At 32.4% G+C, this 25,603-nt stretch overlaps 1 protein-coding gene across 4 annotated transcripts in view; it reads left to right on the forward strand.

Moving 5' to 3' along the window:
• Positions 1-25,603, forward strand: part of ITP (ion transport peptide) — a 44,144-nt gene that overhangs the window by 9,677 nt on the left and 8,864 nt on the right. For 2 of the 4 annotated variants that reach the window (XM_069036813.1, XM_069036816.1), the window contains exon 1: positions 20,859-21,062. The exons of 1 other annotated variant lie outside the window; for it this stretch is intronic. The gene's annotated coding sequence lies outside the window, so the exon portion shown is untranslated. Of the gene's footprint in view, positions 1-10,668; positions 10,876-20,858; positions 21,063-25,603 lie in introns of those variants that run through there. One more of the 4 variants, XM_069036815.1, reaches the window with a different exon arrangement.

The raw sequence follows: 25,603 nt of genomic DNA on the forward strand, positions 1-25,603 counted from the left end.
TTTTTTCCTATGCTTTTATAACGAAATTTTAGAGAAAATGCTCATAATACTCGTACTTGATGCACTCAAATAATACACTGCACCAAAAACTTACGGATATTGTCGAATTTTTTGAAATATGAATAAAAATAAAGAAAATCTTGCAACTTCGTCATGGTAGTTTTCTGTACCAAATCTGCGTAAAAGAACTTCTTTTTTCGTTATACTTTTTACAGAATTATTTTTCGATGAAATGTTGATCTTAACGGAATAATCATTTATCCCAATTTGTGTGTACTGTTCGGTTGTGCCATATTGTTTTTGCCAAATATGGAAAGAAGATGGCATTTGATTGTGTTTGAAGTTAATAGGGCTATTGGGATGCTTGAAGGCGGTTCCGGCAAGTATGTAGAAGTAGCCCAAAATTTTGGTGTTAGCAAGACTGTTGTAAGTAGACTGTGGAATCGGTTTGCTGAGACAAATTCTGGTAGACAACGGCCTAGAAGTGAAAGAGTGCAAAATACAACAGCTCGACACGATCGTTATATGCTTCTAACAAGAGAAAGCACCCTTTCTATCGAGCGTTACAAGTACGAAATGCCTTACGACAAGCTGGTAGACCAACAGTTCACGTTCAAACAGTAAGAAATCGATTCAAAGCTTTTGGTTTAGGCCATTTTCGTCCATACATAGCACCTCGATTAACACCAGTTGACCATGCAGCATGTTTAGAGTGGACAAGACAACATCAAAATTGGGTAGCGGAATGGGACTTTGTTCTCTTTAGGCATGAATCACGATTTGATCTTCATAGCGATAGTGGTCGTGTACGAGTTTAGAGGAGATCAAATGAACGATATTTACAACGATTTATGGAAACTAGAGTACCTTTTTGGGGTGGGTCTGTTATGATATACATATGCAGGCGTCTGTGTTGGAGGGCGCAATGATCTCTATGTTTGCCGAAGGACGATGACGGGAAACATGTATGGTAACGATATTGTTAACAATATGTTGCCACAATTTCAAGCTGCTATTGGTGAAAACTTTGTATATGTGGACGATAACACTCGTCCGCGCAGAACACAATTGGTTTTGGAAACGTTAGATTTGCATGAAATTCAGCATTTTCAACTACTTTTACGCTCTCCGGACCTCAACCCTATTGAATATGCCTTGGAATCTTTTTGGAAACGCTCTGGTAGACCATTTGCCTTATCCAGAGAATATTCGGGAATTGAGTGAGTTGCTCCGTATTTTGTGGCAACAGATTCCCCCAGGGGGAGATTGAGAACTTAATTCCAAGTATGCCACGTCGTATTTGATAAGCTACACGGGCACGAGGTCGAAGTATCCGTTATTATAAATTAAAACAAACATTATTTAATTTAATTTTATGTTATTTTATTTCAAAAAATTTACTTTTTTTGGTTTCATTCTGTATTGTTTGGCTAAAAATGAGTGGAATTAAACATTTCTTGTTCACAAAACAACAATATCCTTAACTTTTTTGACGCAGTGTATTTAACTCAAATTAAATGTTCAAACTGAAGATCCCTACAGCTTGACAATAACCTAATCCATCACAAAAATTACGCAACGAATTTTGCAGCCAATTAGGTGGTATTTCTTCAATTTCATGCCTGATTCTGGCTTCCAGGCCTTGCAAATTTTATGGTTCTGTTGGTAAATTCTATTTTTTAAATGACCCTAGAGTAAAAAATCTAGGGGACTCAAATCAGGCGACCTGGCAGGCCATTCAATAGATCCCCGACGTCCTATCCAACGATCTGGAAAGGTTATTCACAAGCAGGCGAACATCAACTTCATAATGTAGTGCAGCTGCCTCTTGCTGAAACCAAACATTGCAATTTCGCATTCCTTGTTGATCTTCATCCGGAAATAAATATGCAATGTCAGGTACAATGTGATCACGCAATAGATTTAGATATCTATCTGCTGTCAAATTTCCATCTATAAAGTAGGTATGGACGTATTATGTGGTGCCCAATAATACCAGCCCAGACATTAAGTTTTTGTGGATGCTGTGTATGGTGTTCCATCATTCAATGAGGATTTTCACTGGACCAGTGGCAACAGTTTACAAACTCATTTAGACAAAACGTGGCATCATCAGAAAATAAAATGTGGTTTAGACAATTTGGATTGTTATTGGTCATTTCCATCATTATTGCACAAAACTGCCTTATACCGGATTAATTCCGGCGCAACATGTACCCACCGATCGCAGTTTACGAGTATTGGTAACTGACGCTACTTCGGTGACATAAAAAAATAATTGTTTGTTTCTGGTGGAGAACGTTTATTTAACTGTATTTTGATTTTTAATAGTATTTTGGTTCAAACTTTGATAGTTTAAGGAAATCCGTAAGGAAATCCATATAGCTGACGCTACTTCGGTGACATAAAAAAATAATTGTTTGTTTCTGGTGGAGAACGTTTATTTAACTGTATTTTGATTTTTAATAGTATTTTGGTTCAAACTTTGATAGTTTAAGGAAATCCGTAATATAGCTTCCATTGGGTGATATTAATAAAAATAAGCAAATGCTTCCAGGCATTTGCTACTTAGCATTAGCATTTGCTTTAAAGTAAAAGCTTTTGCTTCTAGCAATTGCTTGTTTTGGTATTAATAAAGAAATCCTCTTGACGAAAGCATATGCTAGTGACTTGACAAGTAATTGCTTGCCGTTCACCGCAGGCCGCCAGGAAAATGTATCCAAAGTGGTGCCTTATCTATAATAATTTTTCCCGTGACAAATTTTACAACATTCGATACAATTGGTTGACTTACTTCCATGAGTTCAGCTACCCCAATCTGAAATCCTATACAGGGCAAGTCACATAAGGCTTATTTCTGAATTTATTTTCTAGGCAACCAAAATTACTAATGACGCTGACCACTTGATACCGTTTATAATGTGATTTAATTTAGTAATCAATGTAAAGTCGACTCAAGTTGCAAAAAACCACTTGTCATTTGCAACGGCATTTTTTCAATATTTTTAAACCAAGTAAAGGCACAAAAAGGCCAGAAAATCATAGTTTGGATTGAATATTTTCCATATAAGTACAGTTTTAAAGTAATTTCAAACGACTAATGCCATAAAATTGCTGTTGCAAATCCAAATTGGTTTTTTGCAACTTGAGTCAACTTTATGTAATTTGGCTAAAAATGTCAAAATGACGTTATCCTATTCTGATTAATGAAATCAAAAATTAAATTCATCAACTGTCATTTTGACATTTTTAACCAAATTATGCCTACGTTGATTACTAAATTAAATCACGGTGTCAAGTGGTCAGCGTCATTACTCATTAGTATTTTTGGTTGCGTACAAAATAAATTCAGAAATAACCCTTATGTGACTTGCCCTGTAGATAGTTTAACACAATTTATTACTCTATGAATAATCTTATTTTTTATACCTGGATCAGCCACATATCGCAACAATATTTTTATTTTCATCACCGAAGATAAAGCACCACCACGCGTTTCTTCATCGTCATTGCCCACAAAATCAGCAATCCCCTGAACACTTTCATTTCGGAAATGAAACAATTTTAATCATCTTCTCTTGTAATGGTATTGTCTTTCCTTTCTTTGTAAAATTTAGGGTTTCTTGGCACTTGGAACATACTTTTATGGTGCTTTAACAGCCGATTTATAACTACTAGTACGACACGAAGGAGAATGTCATTTATCCTAGCAATTGCTTACTATTTCAAGCAAATGCTAAACTTTATTAATAGTAAAAGAAGCAAATCCTAATATCGTCAAGCAAATGCTTTCTAAAACGAGCAAAAGGATTTGCTAGCCAGGTCTCACTAGCATTTACTACATTTATATTAATATCACTTAAAGCAATTGCTCATAAAATAGCTAGCAAAAAGCATTTGCTACCTTTTATTAATACTGCCCATTAATACTGCCCATTGAAATAGATTTTCAGCAAAAATCTCTAAACTACATCTAGAAAACAATTGGCTCTAAATGTTAAATTTTTGGGGCAGCAGAGCAGGCGTTAACTCATGAATTCTGCTAACCAGGAGAGTTGGGCAGATGTGGGACGGCTTTTTTAACAAACAAAATCAGGTTGCGCTGACTGCCCATATCACCAGCCTGAACGTTCGTAAATTTACGAGAAAAAAGAATGATAGGCCAGTCGGCTAAAAACGTTTAAATAGTTATTTTTATATTAAGTGCGTGAAGAGAGTGTTTTTTGTGCATGAAAAGGTCTTTTACGCCGAGACGAAGGTCGAGGCAGATAAGCCTTTGAATGCACAAAAACATCTTCACGCACGAAATATAAACAATATTTTTTCTATAATTGATTCAAAAAATTGAAATTAAAAATTCAAATGTTTGAAGGAACTCTGAAGTTTCAATGCAGTGACCATGTTGCTAGGTAACTAATAAAATACAGTGCGTGAAGTGAAACACAGAAATAGTCGTGTGCGTGAAATCGCATTTCACACACTGTTTTGTATGGTTTCTATGGTTTCGATCTTACTAACAATGCAAAAAGAAATACATGTTAGAAAATGACCCACTTCAGGCACCGATAACTATGCGTGAATTTCAATTTTTTGAATCAATAATAGAAAAAATATTTTTTTTATAACTTACGAGTAATTTGATTTATAAAATTCAATTAAAAAACAAAAAAATAATCAAGAAGGTTACAGTAATGCGTTTTCTTTCTTTTAGCAATAAAAAAAGAAACTCCGGCAAAAAGATTCAAACCCGGAGCGTCGAACGTTCGAGTTAGCCACTTGCCTGGGCCGCAAGCGCCCGCGAGAAACGCGTCAAATTTAGCATTTTTTTTTCTCGTAAATTTACGAACGTTCGGGCGTTTCCTTTCAGGGTGGTGATATAGTCGGGGCAACCACCCTGATTTTTTTTTTTGTTCAAAAAGCCGTCCCACATCTGACGACCCCTCCTTGTAAGAGGAAGCCACCAGGTAGGTAATCCGAACGAAATAATTTGCTTTCTACTTCTAATAGGTTTTTTTTAAATTTAATTTATTTAAGCAGAGCATCTTGCATATCCTACAGTTTTTCTGAGATCTCTGGCAAAGTTCCTGACCTGTTCCTGTCTTACCGCAAAGTCGTTGATATGGCGAACTATTTTCCTTAAAGAAAAACCCATCAAACGCATCAATGACATGGGTTCCATCAGAATCAGATAACATCTACAACTTCTTCTTCTTTGGAGTACTAACAGCAAACTTGACAAAATGAAAACAATTTGAAATCAAACTGTAGAATTTTAAAGACATAATACGATATCTTCGAGACAAAAACTTGTTTAAAAGTAATTTTCAATTTCAGTGGCAAAGAGTGTATTACATATGTACACAGGTTACCTGACCCATGTCGTCTTTACCCTTTGGCTAAAGGAAACACCGTGACGACACTTGTCATCGTCAATGACGCATATTCTTGGCAAATATTATTAAAACATACTGTTATAAATACAACGATCTTGACAGATTCTTGACGTCATTGTCCATTCACTTTGGCTGTCTTAACGCAATCACTGAGATCAACATTGACTTAAGTTGCATCTGCCGATGAGACGTGGAACCCCAACCTGCATTTATGATATGTGTCAAAATGGCGTTAGATTAATAACAATGAAGTTTATTACACGTTTTGCTGGGTTAGTAGGTACATAAGATAGCCAACTTATCTGATGGTTGCTTCTTGGTAAGATGGCTTAGCGATATGACGCTTGTAACGTCACAACTCAGTGTGGGAAAACCTTAAGCGGGCTTTAATTAGAGAAACTTTATTTACGTCAGATATGCCCACTATAACGTTTGCAGTGCAGTAGACACATGTATCAAAAAGTGAAAAAAAAATATGATTCACCTTACGACTAAATACATACAAAGTTTTGGAACGTATTGTGTCGTAGTATCCAGACAAATATGTAATAATTTGTTATCATCAAAGAGTAAAATATAATTATTTTAAACTACCTGAATGAAGTCAATTCAGTATTTTCTTATTTGTTGGATGTATTTTATTTAACTCAGCAAATTATAGTATACCTAAGGAAAGTTAAACAAAATGTTTGTTATTATTTAAATTATGATTGATTTTTTTAATCTTAGCAATATATTAAATTTTTACCTGAGTGTAAAGCTAAAAACGTGTGTAGTGTGTAAAAATAATTCGAATGATATAATGTCTAAAAATAGACACAATAGGAAATAAAAAAATGACCTGCTACCATCAGTTTATCTTATGGTAACATGATTGACTTATAGTAAGAATTGCTTGAGGCTTCACATTAATGAGACTGACAGGCATAAAAAGTAACTAATCGAAATTCTTAGTTAATCTAGTTGATTCAGGATTAGATTTTAAATGACATCACCTTTTTGTTTAAAAAACTTTCCATTTTTACAGACTGCTCATTGGAAAGCAACTATTCTTCAGGACATACTGATTGCACAAATAAAATATTCATCGTTAATTAAAAGCGATAAATGGGACAAATAAATTAAACCAAAACGCAGTACACTGTATGATCAAATAAATTTGGAAGCTGAGTTGACCATGAAAAAGGTCGACGTGTAGATTGACTCGTGCTGGTATAATTGTCACATTAAAACTGGATGACATATGTTGCTAATAGTTATTTCTTTTAAACAATTAAACACAAAACATGTGCTTTGTGATTCACTCATATCATCTTTTCAGATTTCACCGCGATACCGCTTTGAAATAAATTTTACTCCTGTCCCGTTGCCCACAAAAGATAAATCGTAGATTGACGCATACGCCTCTAACTGTCAAATTGGGGAGCTCAAATCTGTCAAATCAACTTTTAAGGTTATATTGCGTGCGGTGACATTCGTTCCGTGACGATGTCAGTTCTCCGCTGACTCAAGCCTATTTAATTTTCTTGTTAAAATTGCATTTTTTGCTAAAATAGGTAAATATTTGCTACTAAATGTCATATCGTTGTTGTTTCGGTACGTAAACTTTTTTTGTGTGCAACCGTACGCGAAATGAGCACTTCGCGTGCGTACAACAGCAGAGCAGATGATACAACCTAGCATAACAGAACTTAACATTTACCTTCCACAATAAATAAATTCCAATAAATAGATACGCCAGTACAACATTATCCGACACGGTTTTCACATTCTTCTTGTTACATCAGTCTCAAAGTCACTGTAACATTTTTCATATTGCCGTTTCGATTTTTCAGGTTTCAAATGCGACGCTGCACAGTTTATAATATTTTTTTAACTCTGGATGAGTACACGGAACTGAAACATCGTAATTTTCTTCGGACATTTTTGCAATTTTTCTCAAAGTGAATTGTTTTATTTATGTCGTTTCCATAGCGACATGGCGACATGTAGGCCGACTTTATTTTTATTGACAGTGAAGGAAATTTTACTTGTTCATTTTATAATTACACATTTTCGGGTTGCACACAAAATGTTGTGTGCACCTTGGCTACGAAATCCTTTGACGATCTCGAGATTGTCTTGCCTCGGCCTCAAAGCGGCCTTGGCGACAATTTTTCTCTCGGTTCGGCAAAGTACGATTTCGCATCCTTGATATCATTTTCAAAATGACAATTGATGGTTGATAATTATACGTACGAGTCAATCTACGAACCGACTTTTTTCTTTCATAGCCAGTTGGAATGCCAAATTGTCGTGATGATACGATACTATTGCTGTGATGACAAAAACACATGATTTTATTCATGTCGTTGTTGTAATTAATAATTATAAAGACATGATGTACCAGTGTGTTTTTACAAAAAAGCAAATTGAGTCATTTTAAACGAGTTTTTACGTTTCTACGAGTGGAAATAGATTCTGACGGTACCAAGGAACAAATCGTGACTGCAAATACAAAATACAATTAAAATGTCGTTCACGAATGATGATGCCCTTTGATTGGTATTCATCGATAAAGATATTATATCTAACGCAGAAATCATATTACGTACGTGTATAGTGTATATGTAGTTTGTTGTGTAGACGTGGCAATAAAGAAACAACAAAATTTCTATGACTCTATTATCATATAATTACAACATAAATTGGATAAGATAGAATTACGTAAAACGTTTTTCTAATTCTTCTAACAATATCATCACCTGTTGTAAGAACCTGAACAGGCGTCAGAGGTTGTCATATAAACATTAGAAGAACGACTCTTCAGTAACAAAATTAATTAAAACTAGAGGTCTACAAGTTTTCAACTTAACAACGTCAGTCACGTCCTAATTAATATTAACTAATCAGGTGTTCTTTAATAATATATAGGTATATAAGCTTCTAAGCACTGTTTTTCTATAACGGATGCAAAGTCCTTTTATCATTTCAGCAAGAAACATATGTAAGAAAATCGTTTGCTATTCACGTTTTGATAATTGTTGTTATATTTAGCGAATAACTAATATACGATGCCATTGAAAACGAAATGCATTCCGCGCCTCGAGAATAACAGAATAATTGACGCAGATCGCGGCAAACTATGTAGGATCTAGTCCCACCAAAGTTCCGAAAAGTGTATGATTGCTACATAATGCTCATGATGAAAAGTATCTGGATACAAAGGTAAAATTTCTGAGTTGCCTAGAGGAAGTATACATTATTATTGTAGGTTATATCACTTATATCTGATCGGCGCTTGTAATGCGATCAATTCACCAATTTAACAATGAGAGATATCGAAGATTTGGGCTCTGCTATCTTAGTTAAAGTTCAGGATACTAATAATTACAAAAATCGCGATCATCTACCATTTTGAGAAAGTTTCACCTAGAAATTTGTTGCAAGTACATCGGATAATTTAGGTAGTGTTGTAGACTTTACTGATATTATGAAAATTTCAAGTGAGTACCAATAATATTACAAGGGAAGTAGGAATTACTGTTGCCTTAAAATTTGAAAATTGTAATATTAATGCCACTGCAGGGAAAAAAATAAATGAGTTTATGTCCGTTATTTTTTTGTGACCCGCTCGAAGATAAAATAGTACCTACATATCATTCAGAATAGATGGTCTTTTTGTGCTTCGCCCAGTTGTCGACCTCAACTGCGTTTCGGTCTTCAATCTCTGGGCTTGGCATAAAAAGACTCACTTCTGCTCTTTATGATATAATATAATATTTATAAACATTTTCTCGTGAATCGATCGAGCAAAGTACACAGCAACCATTTGATATTTATATTTTTAAAACTAACAAACATGGTGATTTTTAAAGTTTTTATAAATGTAGCGGAGGTAATGTCAGATATTTCAGTATGCTCAAGAAAATAAAAATCATAATTAGCACATTATCAGTAGAACGTGAGCAGCATTCAATTTAGTTTAGGCAATACGTTAACCTAGGTTAGCAATAATGAAAATGACTTTTAGTGATTAATAAGTGTTAAGTAATATCGCAAAGCCAGGCTGTCTGCTGTGGATTGTAAAATTTGTTTTTATTAATTTCACTTCTCGTAATTGGCACGTAGTATCACTTCTTTTTCCTTTACGTCAGACTTGAATCGAAATAGAGTATACATCCAGCAGCAAGAGTAGATAAAACAGCGCACGTTTTGAAGTTTTGTACGTTAAAATGTGATAATATCACCTTATATTCAATGCAGGTTTTTAATAGGCATCTGGAAATAATTTCAATGAATTTATAAATATAATGGATTTCCATTTAGCAAACCTTATGTAAACCACACATTTAAAACGTAATTCTGTCGACCGTGTCTTCCTTACAACAAATTGAATGCTGTTGACAGTTTTTACATAATCTTCAGCATTTTATTAATCCTAAACCATTTAAGTAAGCAGAAAATATAATCAACGTTAACATTTGGCAAAAGATGTCTTCCATAATCAGTAAGAACTAAAAAGGCGCATCTAAATGAATTTTACAAAAATTACTATTATTGTGAGGTTATGAAATTGACAATTTATTAATTTGACAGATCAGGTGATTTTAGTTTTACCAAATTCTGACAATTCTTAAACAAGTTTCATTGTTTCATATTTATGTAAAATTGAACTAAACAAATTGATGTATATTGCAAATAAAAAGTACACAAATAGGGACCTACAAGTTCTTCATTAAGGAAGTCGTTACATTAACACACATGGAGATTCACATACCGACTTTCACTATTAATTCTGACTTTATTCTGTTTATTTATCCGGAGATTTCACGAATTTTTTAAATAACAGCGTGTTAGTAAAATACTAGGATTTAAAAAGTAAGAATAGAATTTGTTAAGGAAAAATATAATAGCGAATGTTAATTTCCTAACCTGTATAATATTTAATTCAACGAAATTGGATTAACATACCCACTTTCACCGATCCGACTTGTAAAAAAAGGAATATTTATCCAAACCTCTTTTCTTAACGATACGTTAACAAAATAGAACTTGAGAAAGGCACCAAGCTAAAAATAGAATCCGTTAATATTAAATTTAAATTTTGTAACCTGCAGAAACACTCGTATCGTTAATTCAATGAAATTGTGAATAAATTTAGCTAGTAGACAATCGGTCATGTTTAAGGACCGTACCGGGTCATGGGACTAGTCGCTGTTAATAAGCTCCATCCTGTAAGAGGACTTACGTGAAAATATTACTATACATCTACTCGTATGTCTCAATCAAACATTCGCCACAAGGTTTGCTCTAAACTTTGCTGATCTATTTACATTATCACAATGGAAATGTGCTTTTTTTACTATGTTTGCGATAAAACGCTATGACAGAAGAAGAGTTGCGTTAGTGTGAAAGAGACATAATTTGCTTTGGTGTACAATTGTTTGTCAAGAGTTCAGTTTAGTTTTGAGGCAAAATGACTTCAAAAAAACCAAAATAGGTGAGTTGCGTAGAGTAGTAATTTGAAAAACTTCCACGTGTTCCTTACAGAGAAGCTTGTACAGGAATTATGCGACAAAGCAAATAAATTAGCTATTTATGTGAGTGCGCAGTCAAATACGAAGGGTAGAGGGTGGAACGAATAATTCTTCTGATGACGTTTAACATGATGAAACCTACTCTCAAATCAAGTGGTATTTGTTTCTATTAATAACGCAGACCATTAAAAATTAAAGTTGTCACTTAGGTAAATATAGATTACACTCGTATTACATTAAATAGAACCTTTGATCAAATTTATTCGTTATAAATAAATATTGGTTTGTCATTTGTAAAAAATAAAATTGAAAGCGTGGAAAATTAGCCGGCAGCTCATTTATATGCGGTAAAATGTAAAATTTCTCTGAATGAATCTTAATGAAGTACCCATATATAACAATTTGGATAATTTCCAATATTTAATTATAAACTGAACCAGCAGATGTTTTAAATAAGTTTATCAATAAAGCAGGCGAGTGGGCAAAGTGTTACTTTGAAAGTTCACTTTTAATGCATTTGTGCCGTTATAATCACAACAAAGAATACAAAAGGACTGCGTTAAAGCGAAAACAAAAAAACTGCATTCAAAATCTGGAGACAAATATTTTTCACCATATTGGACATAATACTTCATGATGTTCTGTCGTATATTAATATGAGGCTTTTATTTTATTTTTTATTCTTATTAATGTAGTTGAAATTTTTGACAATAACAGTGTTTAGTGTATTTTAAATATTTCTATTTTTATTTGACGAGCAAAACACTCGAAAATGTTGCAAGAATCTGTTTTACAACTTAAAACACATACAGTTAATCTATAGGTACTGCTTTTAAGTAGTCGTTTTTATATTTAGCCTAATCCATCAACAAAAAAAAAATAATTTAAGTATAATGGGCCGTATCACAACACCCTTATTAAATTTAATCATGACTCTAATTACCTTGGTGACGAATTTATCTCTTTCTGGCAAGTTATAAATTATAATTGCATAAATCTATATCGTTTTATGTTTACTTTAATCACGACTTTAGTTAACGGTGTCGTGATACGGCCTTGTCATTTACAAAATTACGATAATCATTTTAGAATTTTTAATCAATGCTAACCTACCACTTCCGTATTTTAAAAACAATTTTTTTCATTATCTATTTGGAAAATGAGTGTGTTTAACTTTTTCAAACAGACCAGTATAAATAACAATAACATTGTGTGAAGGAAAATTATTAATGAAACATAATTAAATAAAGTAAGTCAAAAATCTAAATCTAAAGTTTTAAAGGGCCAGTTTACAGAAGCGAAATAGTTAATCGTAATCAAATGCGAGATTAACTGAACACGTGATCAGATTGAACCAATCGAAGTTTCGGATTCATGGGTTAATCCCGCATTAAAATTTAATTCGAATTAAATATTTAAGTTTCTTTCTATAAACTGGCCCTAGGGTATGTATGTTTATAGAAACCAGTGGAACGGCCCGTGCTTACGCACTAAAATCAATAAAATATTAAAATTTTACTCTCATCTTCGATATCTCTTTCTTCTTGGCTTCTATGTTCCCGCCTACGTCTGTGTCGTTCTCTATTTTCTGCTCTTTGTCGCTCAAGTTCGTCTAAATTATCCATTATTGTAATATGTTTCTTATAAAATTAATGACAGGTTTCACTGTCAAAAGGGACGTGTCATAGCAACACAGTTTTGTGGGTACCGCTATATTGTGACACGAAACGGACACCTATTTGCATTATACAGGGTTTTTCTAAATGATGGTAGTCGAAGTAGGCCATGCCCATGTTATTACATTTTTGTCGCTTTCATGTGAACTGTCAGTTTTGTCGCTGTCACTGTCATTTTTTAGGTGAAAAGTGCAGTGATGAGATTTTTATTTATTTTTGTTAAATTAACGATTGAATCCAGAAATATTGAGTTGTTTTACAATCAATTTTAAAAATATTGAGTTGTCACTTATTCACATCATTTTGATGTTTTTTTATGCATATTCTTCAGTACTTTGCTTATATTGACAACTTTTCATCTCCTATTAATGACGTTTCCAATATTTTTTTAAATGACAACCCCCACTCTTTTCTTGTTTTTCTGATAGACCTTCGTACTACCTAAACGATGAGTGAAAAAAAATGTACATATATATGTGTATAAACCATTCAAGATTATTACAAATTCGGACTATCTATGAAAATCTGACATTTTAGTTGGCACTATTGTGATTTGTCTTAATAAATCTTTTTTAGGTTATAATTCAACCGAACACTGCTCCCAAGTTGTTACATTTTTTAAATAATTGAATGCATTAGGAACAATAATCGTAAAATTGTAATTGAAATGAAACATACATATTTGTAGGGCAGTTCTGGGTAAATTCTTATTAACTAAATTAATGACGGAATTGACAACAATGCGAATATTTAAAAACGAAACGTCATATGACAGGACCTGACGCCAATCTAACAACAAATTATCGCGGCCTCCTGCTTGTTTAAAATAATCGTGAACGGCATATAGGTACCTTACATAACAATTTTTTTGAGAAAATGACAATTTTTATTTCAAAAATTTAATTTCATTGCTATGGATTTAGTTAAAATCGAAGGCTTATTTTAGTAGACCAAACAATTTAGAAAATTTGCGGAGAATTGCGCTGAAACGGAACAAATAAGCCCTGACATTATTGAGCGCAGTGTACAAATTGCCGGTGAGTGCTAAATGGTTGGCGGGAGGCAATTTCAACATTTTCGTTGAATTTTTTGAGATCAATTAATTTTTTTACAATAAAAATTGAAATAAATTTTTGAAGTAAAATTTGTCATTTTCTCAAAAAAATTGTTACGAGTACGTATGGCGTCAACTTTTTTCATTCATCGTTTAGCTAGTAAGAAGGCCTATCAGAAAAACAAGAAAAAAGTGGGGGTTGTCATTTAAAAAATTATTGATGACGTCATAATTAGGAGATGAAAAGCTGTCAATATAAGTAAAGTACTGAAGAATATGCACTTTTTAAAAACAAAGTTGATTTCTTCGAGGATTTTTCTCAGAAATTAATACTTATCGAATTTATTCCGAACTTTACGAACGCACTGCCTGTACTATTCCGGACACGGAATCTTGGCCACGACTGACATTTAACTGACAAATATGTGTGAACTGGCCTTTATTGAATATACCCAACTTTTGACTCGATAATGCCATTTCCGTGCTTTTTTGATGTCACAAGAAAAACTTCAAAGTGATTTTGACGATATACAAGAATAATAATACATTTTTACCCAAAGTTATGACAAATGCAATTTTTACAGTCTAACAACTTGTTAAATTACTTGCGCAACAACTGCTCCAGCTGAGAGGTTGAATGTTTCCCTCAAGTATTATGTTGAAAATTATTATTTCTACAAAATTAAAAAAAAAATATATATATTTTTATACTTACAGCAATGTTTAGAAAATAGTTATTTTTGTATTAAGTGCGCAAAATTGTTTTTCGTTGGGGCATGAGAATGAGTTTTTGGTCGAGACCGTCAGGTCGAGACTTCAAACTCATTCGAATGCACCAACAAAACAATCATCTTTCGCACGAAATACAAACACTATTTTTTCTACGACAGCATTTTAAAATTTTTTAATTATTGTAAAATTTTCCTTGGATGCTAAAATATTCGTCAAAAGGTTTCCTTGGGTGCTAAAATATAACTATTTTAGCATCCAAGGAAACTTTTTGACAAATATTTTTTCACTATCAAAAATGACATACTTTGCGACTTGATAACGATGCATAAATGTCACGTTTTTTTGACGGTTGTAGAAAATAGTTATTTTTGTATTAAGTGCACGAAATACAAACACTATTTTTTCTACAACCGCATTTGATAATTTTTGATTTTTTTAATTTTTGTAAAATTTTCCTTGGATGCGAAAATTTTTGTGAAAAATGTTCCATGGATGCTAAAATAGTTATATTTTAAACTTTTTGACAAATATTTTTTCACTATCAAAAATGAGATACTTTGCGACTTGATAACGATGCATAAATGTCACGTTTTTTTGACGGTTGTGATGACGGAAAACGCCCTGATGGGATGACTTTAGTACCGTGGATTAAAGGTCAACCTTTGGTTTGAGACGTTACTGTCGTAGATACACTTGCAGACAGTTACGTATTGAAAACATCTGAAGTCTCAGGTTTTGCCGCTAAAATGGCTTGCAAACGCAAACATAGCAAATATAGTTCAATTATTTCGTCAAACCACATATTTAAAGGTTTAGCCTTTGAAACCTTAGGCCCTTGGTGCAAAGAAACAATAGATTCCTTTTGAGAGGATTTCCCTTGCCATCCAACGTGGAAACGCTGCAAGCATTCGGGGCACTTTCCCAGATTCCGCATTATTATCGGAAATTTTCGCATTGTAAATTAAAAATGTTTAGAAAAATATTGATTTAAAATAAGTAAAAAAAAACATAGTGTTTTTTTAAATTTGGCGTCGAAGTAGGCGTTGGAGAGTCGATTGCGATCGCACCACTCATGTAAAAGCCTAAGATTTAAACAGCTGATCCGTGATCCGTAACATGTATAGTGCGTTCACAATCGACACTTCAACGCCTACTTCGACGCCAAATTTAAAAAAACACCCGTTATACATTTCACAATTTGAAGTAAGAAAATTGAATGTCGCCCAAATTTTCTATTTAAAAAAATAAAGATATATAATTATATAACAATTTATTGTCTTTTAGAAGCCATTTTATTTGATACTTTATTTATTGAAATTGGACAATAAATAAAGGTGTTACAGCGTTTTGTAAATTTTAAAAATCACCCTGTATATTTAATTTATAAAAGTTATCCAGTCATTTAGATTTCTAACGCATGACTATAGTCACATAGTGTTAGCAGAGTTAGTAGATTTTATCTGACAGATGTTACATTTTTGTCGTCAATAAATTGGCATTATGTATTTAATTTGACAATCCAACTCGAAAATTTTTAACCAATCGAATTGCAGCATTTTTCAAATTTGGACCAATCAAATTTATTTATAGTGAAAAAACACCGAGCAGAGTGAAAAAACAACTAGTGGTTTTTCAGCGAAAAAATGTATGTCAAAATGAAACGTCAAATTTATTAGGTCAACTCGATAAAAATTTTCTCGGTGGATTGTCAAGTCGAATACAATTCGTGGTCTAATTTTTTCTGCAAAATTTGTCATTTAAGGCATTCGTAGCTTTTGCTTTTGGAAAATTACACTCGTCTCCTTCGTCGACTCGTGTAATTTTCAATAGTAATACAACGAGTGGGTACGAAATTGCCGGAAATTTTCGATCTCAGATACGAGTATTTGTTTCGGCGACAATTTTCACGAGTGAGCGAAGCGAACAAGTGAAAATTGTCTTAAGAAACAAATACGAGTGGTCTGAGGAGAAAATTTCCGGCAATTTCGTACCCACGAGTTTGTATTCGGCATGACAATTCACCGAGCGAAGATTGAAAAATTCAATAAAATAGAAAATAAAATATCCTAGTGGAAACATTTTGTTGGAAATTTTTGGTGGCAATTTTCACTAGTGAAAATTTCCGCGGCAATTTTTTTAAAACAAACGTGATTGGTCCGTACTGATCAATATCGTAAATCTGATTGGTCGAGAGAATGCGAGTTGAATTGTCGTTGCAAAAGCTACTCATGTCTTAAATGACAAATTTTGTCGGAAAAAATTAGACCACAAGGCCCGTATTCACCAACGCCAGTTAAAGTTAACTGTAGGTTAAAATATACGAAAACATTGTTATAACAATAGGTAACTAAAGTAACGAAGTATTTTAACCTACAGTTAACGTTAACTGGCGTTGGTGAATACGGCGGATATTGTGTTATATATGAAAAAACTTTCACTTCAGAAACGGAAATTTTGTAAACGGACCATAGAATTATTTTGCTGGCAGACGTTTAAAGGACCGCTTTCCAAATACATACCTCCATCCTGCAAGATGTTTTTACAAGGTACTTGCTCACAATGTAGCTCTATTTAGAAAAAGGCCGCTATTTAAAGAATGTTGGCGAAGCTGGTTGCATACACGTCGAATTCCGAATTAATTTGCGTCTTGCACATTTTGAGATTAGAAACATTGTGAAAAGGAAATGAACGTTTGTTACAAATGTAGAAATCTAAATAAAATGTTAATTCAAGGGTTTAAAGAATTGATGTCCTTGTTACTACAAGCACAAATCCACTCGCATCATCATATTATCGGAAATAATTTCTAAAATTTGTGGGATTCTCTGCAATTCTTTCACTAGAGCGCAACAGGTTTCAACAGACAAATGATTTGTTGCGAAAGATATCTCTCAAAGTTTTCTTTGGATCTTCCTCCAATCGATGTTTCACATCATTTACAGTTCCCGCAATGGTCTTTCTTCCGCTGAATGCTACCGGTTTCTGTAAACAGAGTTACACTGTGAGCAAGTGTCTTATAAAACGAATTTTACAGGCTGGATAAATGTTGAAAGCATCATCCATATTATTGCAAGCCAGATTCGGCGTGACAGTTCTGTTCTATTCTCCGTTTTTTATTTTCTATTTCGATTCCTGAGGTGCGACTCTATCATGAATGATATATTTTGCCTCTTGTTATTTTTCGTTTGATAAGTTGAACCTGTGAGTTGAACTGTAGCGGTTTACCAATTCAAAAGTGGCAAATTTTTGGCGATCTGACATCTGTCGGGTAAAATCGAAAAAATTCTCGGCTAACACTGAAAAATCCAAAGGCGACTGTTATGAGAAATGTTTCAGACCCACTGTATACCATTTTGCAGAAAAGAAAATATGACAAGTGTTCTGTAAATGAAAACCTGATGTGTTTCCTTGTTGTAACAGGCTTTCGTCATACATCCATTATCTTTTTTCAAGACTTGCGAGTGTGTTGTTGATTTTCTTACTTTCTGAACAATTTTTTCAATGATTTTTTCCAAAAAAAAATTTTTTTTCTCCTATGTGAACGGATTTTGATAAATGTAACAACTTGTCAAAACGAAACGTCAAGTTAATTTTAAAGATTTTAAGCGATTTGGAGACTTTAAGGGGCTCGTCGAACAAAAAAAAAACGTATTCAACTCGTTCTTGTGTAAATTGGATTTTTTTTGGCACTCGTTTCACTCAAATTTTAATCTGGCCCACTCATACCAAAAAAAGCCCAATTTACACACGAACTCGTTAAATAAATAACTATTTTAAGATTGTATTTTTGTTTACTTGTTTATCTCTATCGTGTTCTGTAAAGACTAAAATCTGTCCAAAAAGTAGATATATTAGGTAATTTGTGACCATTTTATATGTCACAAAAATTACGAAAATAAATAGATTTTTCAAAAAAAAAAAGAAATGATAAACGATTTAGTTTGTTACAATGAGAAACAATCGGTAATTTTTTGTACTGACAGATCATGCATGAATTCAAAGAATGATATCTTTAGTAAAATCCAAGGACTGAATATTTCTAATAACTGTCGGGATGATGAGTTGATCGCACGTAATGTATAAGAAAATTCACATACGTCATTTCAATTATGTGTTTCATTAAGCCATTCGTAGAACAAAACTATACATCAAAAATTTAATTAGACCGACGTCGATCATTGCGAGTGACAATTCTTACTGACGGAGTAATAACCGTCAAATGAAACGATTGACAACAGGTTGCCTATTACGCAAATCGTAAATCGTGATAAACACCTATAAAATGTTAATAACAATAATATTCAATTATATTGTTCAATAGTAAATTTTCACTAAAATTAATTGCTTTCAGTTTTATGATGTAGTAAATCGAGCGACCGATTGCTATTTGTGTGAAACTGAAACGGGATGTTAGTGGCGTTTAAGGAATCATTCATTAAACGAAATTAATTAGTCGTAAACACCATTAGATATATTTTATGAGATTTGATTGATCAGAGAAAACTAGGACGTGGGTGACTGGTTGCAACAGCAATGCTCTTATTTTCAACTCCATGAGCTACACTTTATCTGGGTTTTTTAACCAAATCCATGCCTGAATACAAATAATGCAACAATAAAAAAACACCTGGCCTGGCCGATGGCGGCTTATTTTCGTTAAGGTTCACTAAACTCTAATTAAAAAAAAAAAATTAATGCCAACTCTTCAACAACAACAAAAATGTTATAGGTAGCGCAAGGTCTTTTATAAACATACAAGACAAGAAAAAGTTGAATAATAATAATAATAGTAATGGTAATTTAATTCGTGTTTTTACACAAAAGTGCTTACCACTTACATACAAACATGTTAACAGAAAATTATTTGCAAAATATTATTATTAATAAAGAATACAGTTTGCAGTGATTTTAATTTGCATTGGTTGCATTCAGTTATTATTTGATTAGAAATTAAATTCTATAAGATAGAATTTATGCATAAAAAAAAACTGCAAATTTACATTATTAAAATACTAATTTAAACAGATTTTTGTAAAATTCCTAAAAATGCATTACACTTTTCACGCGATCCTTTTGAACATTTACTGAGATATAAGAAAATGTTACAGAATTAATTAGTAAACTAAAACTTATTTAAAATTCAAAGGAACCGCTGTCGACTCTCACTTTACGTCATTTCAAAAAACAATGCGGCAACAATGACAAACCTTGTGTTTTTCCTTTACATGACAGATATTGATATAATTACACTTGTTCGTTATAAGTGTGTTTCATTGTAGTTTACTTAAATAAATTTGCTTTTTTTACTAATCTATTTACACAGCTAAACTTGCCTTAAGCCAAGCATTCCATTTATAAAAAAAATACCTACTCATAGCTCCAATTACAAACATCAGCTTTGACGGCTAGTAATGAATTAATTGCGTGCAAATTTCCAAATGTATTTTTATTAACTATAATTGCCTTGTAATTACTCATAACTTTTTCCTCTAAAGCAAAGCTTACGTTTCTGCGAAATAATTTCATCAGAAAAATATTTTGTAAAAAAAATAACCAAACGTTCTTCGAAAATGCAAGTACCTGTCAAAAAGTTCTTGAGAACTATAGGTACTGATTTATAAAGTGATGTCCGTCTGCTGCCTAGCAATAGTCTCTTGGAATATAAATCGTTATCAAATATTTGGTAACCCAGCTGGAGTTATTACACGTATCGTTGGCTGATTCACTTTTCCATAACTTGTAGATTAAAAAAAAATAATGAAGCCAATGGGGTGATCATTCTAGAAGTCCTTTAGACGTCAGTTTTGATGCAAGTTATGACGTTTGTATCTTCACGAGTACCACAATTTCAGTCCTCGTTAAATAAATCTACCATTTCAACGATTCTTCCTCTTAAATCGTCTTCCGGTCACTTATGCATAATTAAATTCGTTGAATAATAAGCAGATCTTTTTGAAAAACTATGGAAGAATATTCGTTTAAACTGTGTTAGGAAGTTACATATTCTGCTTACTCAACTTAAATTTAATTTTAATTATATGCACCAAGTGATAAGAAGTTATTGCTATAATTTCGCCTCAAAGAAATTTTTTTGTGTATCATGACAAGATCTGTGTGTTGAGTAATTATTAAAATTTCTAAAATGAAGCAAATTATTGTATGAAAAGGGAGAGGTAGAATGTTTCCGCTTTGGAAATCAAAAATTGTTTAAATTACTATTTTTATTAATTTATATACTGAAACAAAATACATTTCTGGTAAAGTGGTTTTTTACAAATTATTGCGTAAAATTTTTATAATAATTTATGCAAGGAAGAGGTTTTTTTGGTGAGACAAAATCAAAACCCCACGGAAAAGTATCAAATCCATTCGATCAAAAATCAAAAAATGTAATTTTAGGCTCTTCATTTCAAAATAAATACTCCTTCAAACAGGCAGGGTGGGGATAGACCTATATACTCTCGACCTCAGCAGCACAATGCATCTTACGAAAGAGCTGCGGTAGACTCAAACGCGTGTGTGCTAATTTTTTAACGAAGAGAACGTCCGTAGATTAAAGCTTTTTAAAAACTTTATTAATCATTTAGTACAACTAAACAACAGTGCATTAAGTGGTTTTGAAATTGTTTGATTCAAAACGACACCTGCCATACATATTGAAGGATTGTTTCCAGAGGATAGTTTACAAGTAAGATTTTTTTTGTTTAATTTACTTTTAATTACACATTACTCCGTACGACATAACTAATCGCCAACAATTTTTCCTTTGCCATTTTAACAAAATCAAAAGAAAATGAGGAGTTGTTATTTATTTAATTACAATACTACTCGGACCTTTCTCTTTTATTTTTATCAGCAATTTCATTTAAAACCCGACGAATCGCATTAACACAATTTGTCAAAATTAAGTTTGCCACTGTCACAAACTAACACAAAAAGATAATTAATGATATAAATTGAGATATTATTACGTCAGCTAATGCTAAAATTATATGGATATGTAATTAAGTATAATATTTTTAGAAAGATAAGAGACAGCGCGAAATATTATTGCACTTGTAACTTTCTGCGATGAAATTTATACCATTTTATGTTTCCCATGTTCCCACGCCCACGATTTAGTGTAGATTCATTACAGAGTAATGATTGAACGAGTATCATATGATGTATTTCCTCTCATATAATATCTCGTGACCGATTCGTACATAAAATTTGTAGTTTCTCCAAAGTTAAGTGGTCCGAAAACATCTTTACAGCATTATCCAAACATTTTGTGCCGAAAACGACTGCCAAGTGCACAAAATCTAGATAATCTTTTTAATTCAGGCTTTCTTTGTCATGTCTGACAAATGATAACACCAACGTATTCCTTCCGTCAGGTAACTGATGTATTTATAAGATGTGAAAAGATTTTTACTCGCGTAAAATAAATAAACAAACAAGTAAATTTATTACCATCCACTAATCATTAAAATTTGTTCTATGTTCTATGATTTTGGTACAACAGAAATTTATGGGTTTTTGGCACCAGTTATTTTGACAGGTTTGGATAATTTCTCAAATACATTTGCGTCAAAGAGATTATATTTATTAACGGTAACACTATTTCAGAGTAGTAGAATATCATTCAATGAACTGACAAAATTTTGACGAAAGTCCAAATCTCGTCGATCATGTGTGGGTTAATTGGTCCGACAAAAATCTGTCATTACTAGTGCAGTGTCACATTGCTATTTCCGTTTTGACGTACGTCAAGAACAAAATAGATTTGCCAACCAGAAAGCTGAAATTACTAGGTCAATACCGGTTCTCGGATGAAGTCAAATAAATACTATTAAATTAAATGCAAAACATTCAGTTACTTTTTAACTAGTGAACATTCCCATTGTCAAGTTAATACTAAATCAAGGCAATACGTTGAAGGTTGTACAAATAGAATGAACTGTCAAAGTGGTTTCATAGTACAGCTAATGTCAAGGCTTCCCCCTTGCTGCAACGCTCCAAAGTCCTCGTTTTTAAAAATATGTATTGATATCTGCCTACTCTACTCTTCGACACACTGAACACTTTTTTAATTGAAACGATTTTCTGTTTTCTTACAAAAAGTAAAGCAAACGTGGTGTTTGTCACGACAATCTTGGCATACCTCAAGATACTGGTACAAAACCAAGTGAAGTAGGTTTGGCTAAGCGCGCCATGCTGTCTGTGTCGCTTCGGCCTCGATATGTGTTGTAATAGATCTCTTGTATGGATAAAAACTTCACAAAAATCTCAAAAAGGTTTTAATAATTAAATCGCCATTAATTAGCTCCCTGCACAAGACAAGTTGACCCTGAACATGTGCTCGTTTCAATTTGTTCGAAAGATACTAATTACCAATTATTTCTTTGCAGTTCTTTTTCGTTTTCATTACTTCCGCAATGGTACTTCCGGTTCTCATTGACCTTACTATATGAGTATCGACATGTGTGGAGATTATTAATTATTGTTAAATCGTAAAGGAAACTGACACAATGTAATATGTTTCCACTGTCCTGGCTTTTAACAACATACAACACGATACACACAATATAAAAATATGAATGATACTCGTACTAAAAACTAGTTTATTTTGCCACAAAAATGCTTGAAATTATTTAGCTTTTTTTCTTACTTACGCATAAGAATAATTTGTTTTGAAACTGGTTTGACCACAGTTTTTAATTTGTGATGCATGTCGTATAAATAAATTATTTTTTCATTATCCACCTCTAATTTATATTTAAGTTTTAAGTCATTCAAGTTGGTATTTATAATATCGATTCATTCTAAATTTTAACTCTGCACGTTTAAAGAACACAAAGAGAATAGTTTTTATTTTTAGATAGTAGTGGTATGTTTTTATTTGTAACCGACTTTGACAATATTCATTTTTGATTAATTTTATTGTTTGTTTGATTGAGAATTATAAGTTTTTTTTTACTTCAGTTTTACTGTTATGAACATTACAAAAATTTTCTCGAACAGTTTGCAATATGTAATTATTTAGAAAAAAATTAATAGATCCGTCAGATTCGCAAGTTAACTCTTATCAATTTTTATTTTAGTCGAGTTACATTTGAACTGCAACCAGACAAACGTTACTGCAATATTCAACAAACGAATCTAACAAATGGTCGCCACTGCAAATGTTGTTAATAATTAGTTCAGCTCTTTATTCATGTTTAGTCATTTATGTAGAATAGCTTGGTGAACTGGTTTCAAAATAAAAACTAAATGAAGTGAACGGAGAAAAACTTTAAATACACAAACTAAAATCACTTACTGAAACATCAGATTTCTAATTCATTTTATAAAACTTAGTATTTTTTGATAAGGAGATAAAAACAATTATCTGGCATGCTGCTGTATTATTTTTTGTTAAAACTAATTTCCGAATGAATGTGGGTAGTTTTGTTAGCGTGAGGAAGGAAGACACGAAAGAGCTAAAGCACTTTAAAAATGTTTAAAATCCAAACATAACCTAAATTTATTTTGATACTAAATTTGACGTAAGTACCTACATACTGGAGAGAAAATTTTACAACGAAGTAGTCACAGTCAAAACAAACATTTTATTCAAAATTTCATTTTGTCAGTACAGGTATTTTTTAAATTTACCATGGAACAGTCGATTGCAAAAAAATCGGAGTACATTAAAAGTCAGAAACAAATGATTTACATCTGTTAAAAATAGGAAAATAGTGCTCTTGATTTTTATGATGTACAGTCGTTGACCAAAATAAAATAGGACAAGGTGTTATATAGACAATTTCACAATTCAAAGATTTGTGTAGTGTAACTGGGACGTACACTTGATTTAAAAAAAATAGCGTACAAGTGCTGAGAGCGATTTTTGTAATATTTTCCTTGCGTAAATGGTCCGCTATAAACTGTTTCTAGGCAACATGAATTTCATACGCTACCTTGCTTCTAGTTTAGTGATGATTCGGGCTTTTGTCACTTTAATGTAACCATGAAAACATGGGAAAATTTTAGGTGTACGCTATTTTTTTGAAATCAAGTGTATATGTCTCAGATTACAACTTGATTTGACTTGACGATTGATCTACAAAAAGTTAGGTTGTGTTTTTTTACCTGTCACCTTGTCACTGTCACTATGTTCAATTAAATGATTTTGAGTTTTTGAAAAATGTCGGTAAATTTGGTTCTCTAAACTAGGAAAACGAACATGGATGTGCGATTGTAAATTAAAACGTTTTATTTTCAAATTTATACCCATGTGTAAACTAAATTAAATGTCAACATTTTTTTTTTTTTTGACACTTGTTTCCTGAGAGGCGAATTTCGCAAAAATATCGAATTACACAATCGAAATTTACTTTGTCCCATTTTATTTTGGTTAACGACTGTACAGACTTACTATTTATTTACCACATAGAATGTACAGATAAAAAAAATTATAATTTGTGAAAAGTGTGACTACCTAACAAGTGCCTAACGTGCTCAATGAAATCGGTAAAGGGTGATTTTTAGCTATGCAGTGAAGCAAGATAACAAACGGTCTGATCAAGTGAAGATATAATTGCCATTAATTAAGACATTAATAAACAAGTCAATAAACGCGTTACTTAAACACTGCGATATTTCTAGAATACAGGGAATAACAGTTTCGCTTTAAAACAAGATTTGTGTCTGCTGCACCTGTATCCCATAATTCTATGAAATATATATTATATCTATCTAATGCCAATTAAAAAAAGTTTATTAAGATCTAATTTAAAAAGAACAAGTCGATCCGTTTATTCCACATTAATCTACTGCGCGGTATATGTATTTGTTCAGTTTCTGTATATTTTTTATGAAACATTACGTTTAATTTTCTTTTTTAAATGTGATGATCTTCGAGCAAATCGTGTAATAATGGCAAGATGACAACTGATATGTTTTATAAAAATATTTTTTGTTCGACACTGCCCTAGTAACAGTAATTTAACAGTTGACACGAGTGGTCACTAACAAAATTATCTGGAATTTCTCAATCACCAGGGAAATTCGATTTGAGTAGATATTCACCGAATGATCGCTGCACCTTAAATATAGGCCAAATTAAAATTATAATCAATATATCAATTCATATTTAATTAATTAATTAATTAATTAGTAATAATGCGTTTTCTTCAAATAAATGCATAACATCTCTGATTTGACTTAAGCTTGTTTGACACGATGCTAAATTTTGTAGAAAAT

Source organism: Tenebrio molitor, chromosome 2, assembly GCF_963966145.1.
Source record: "Tenebrio molitor chromosome 2, icTenMoli1.1, whole genome shotgun sequence".
In the NCBI taxonomy this organism is placed as follows: Eukaryota; Metazoa; Arthropoda; class Insecta; order Coleoptera; family Tenebrionidae; genus Tenebrio; species Tenebrio molitor.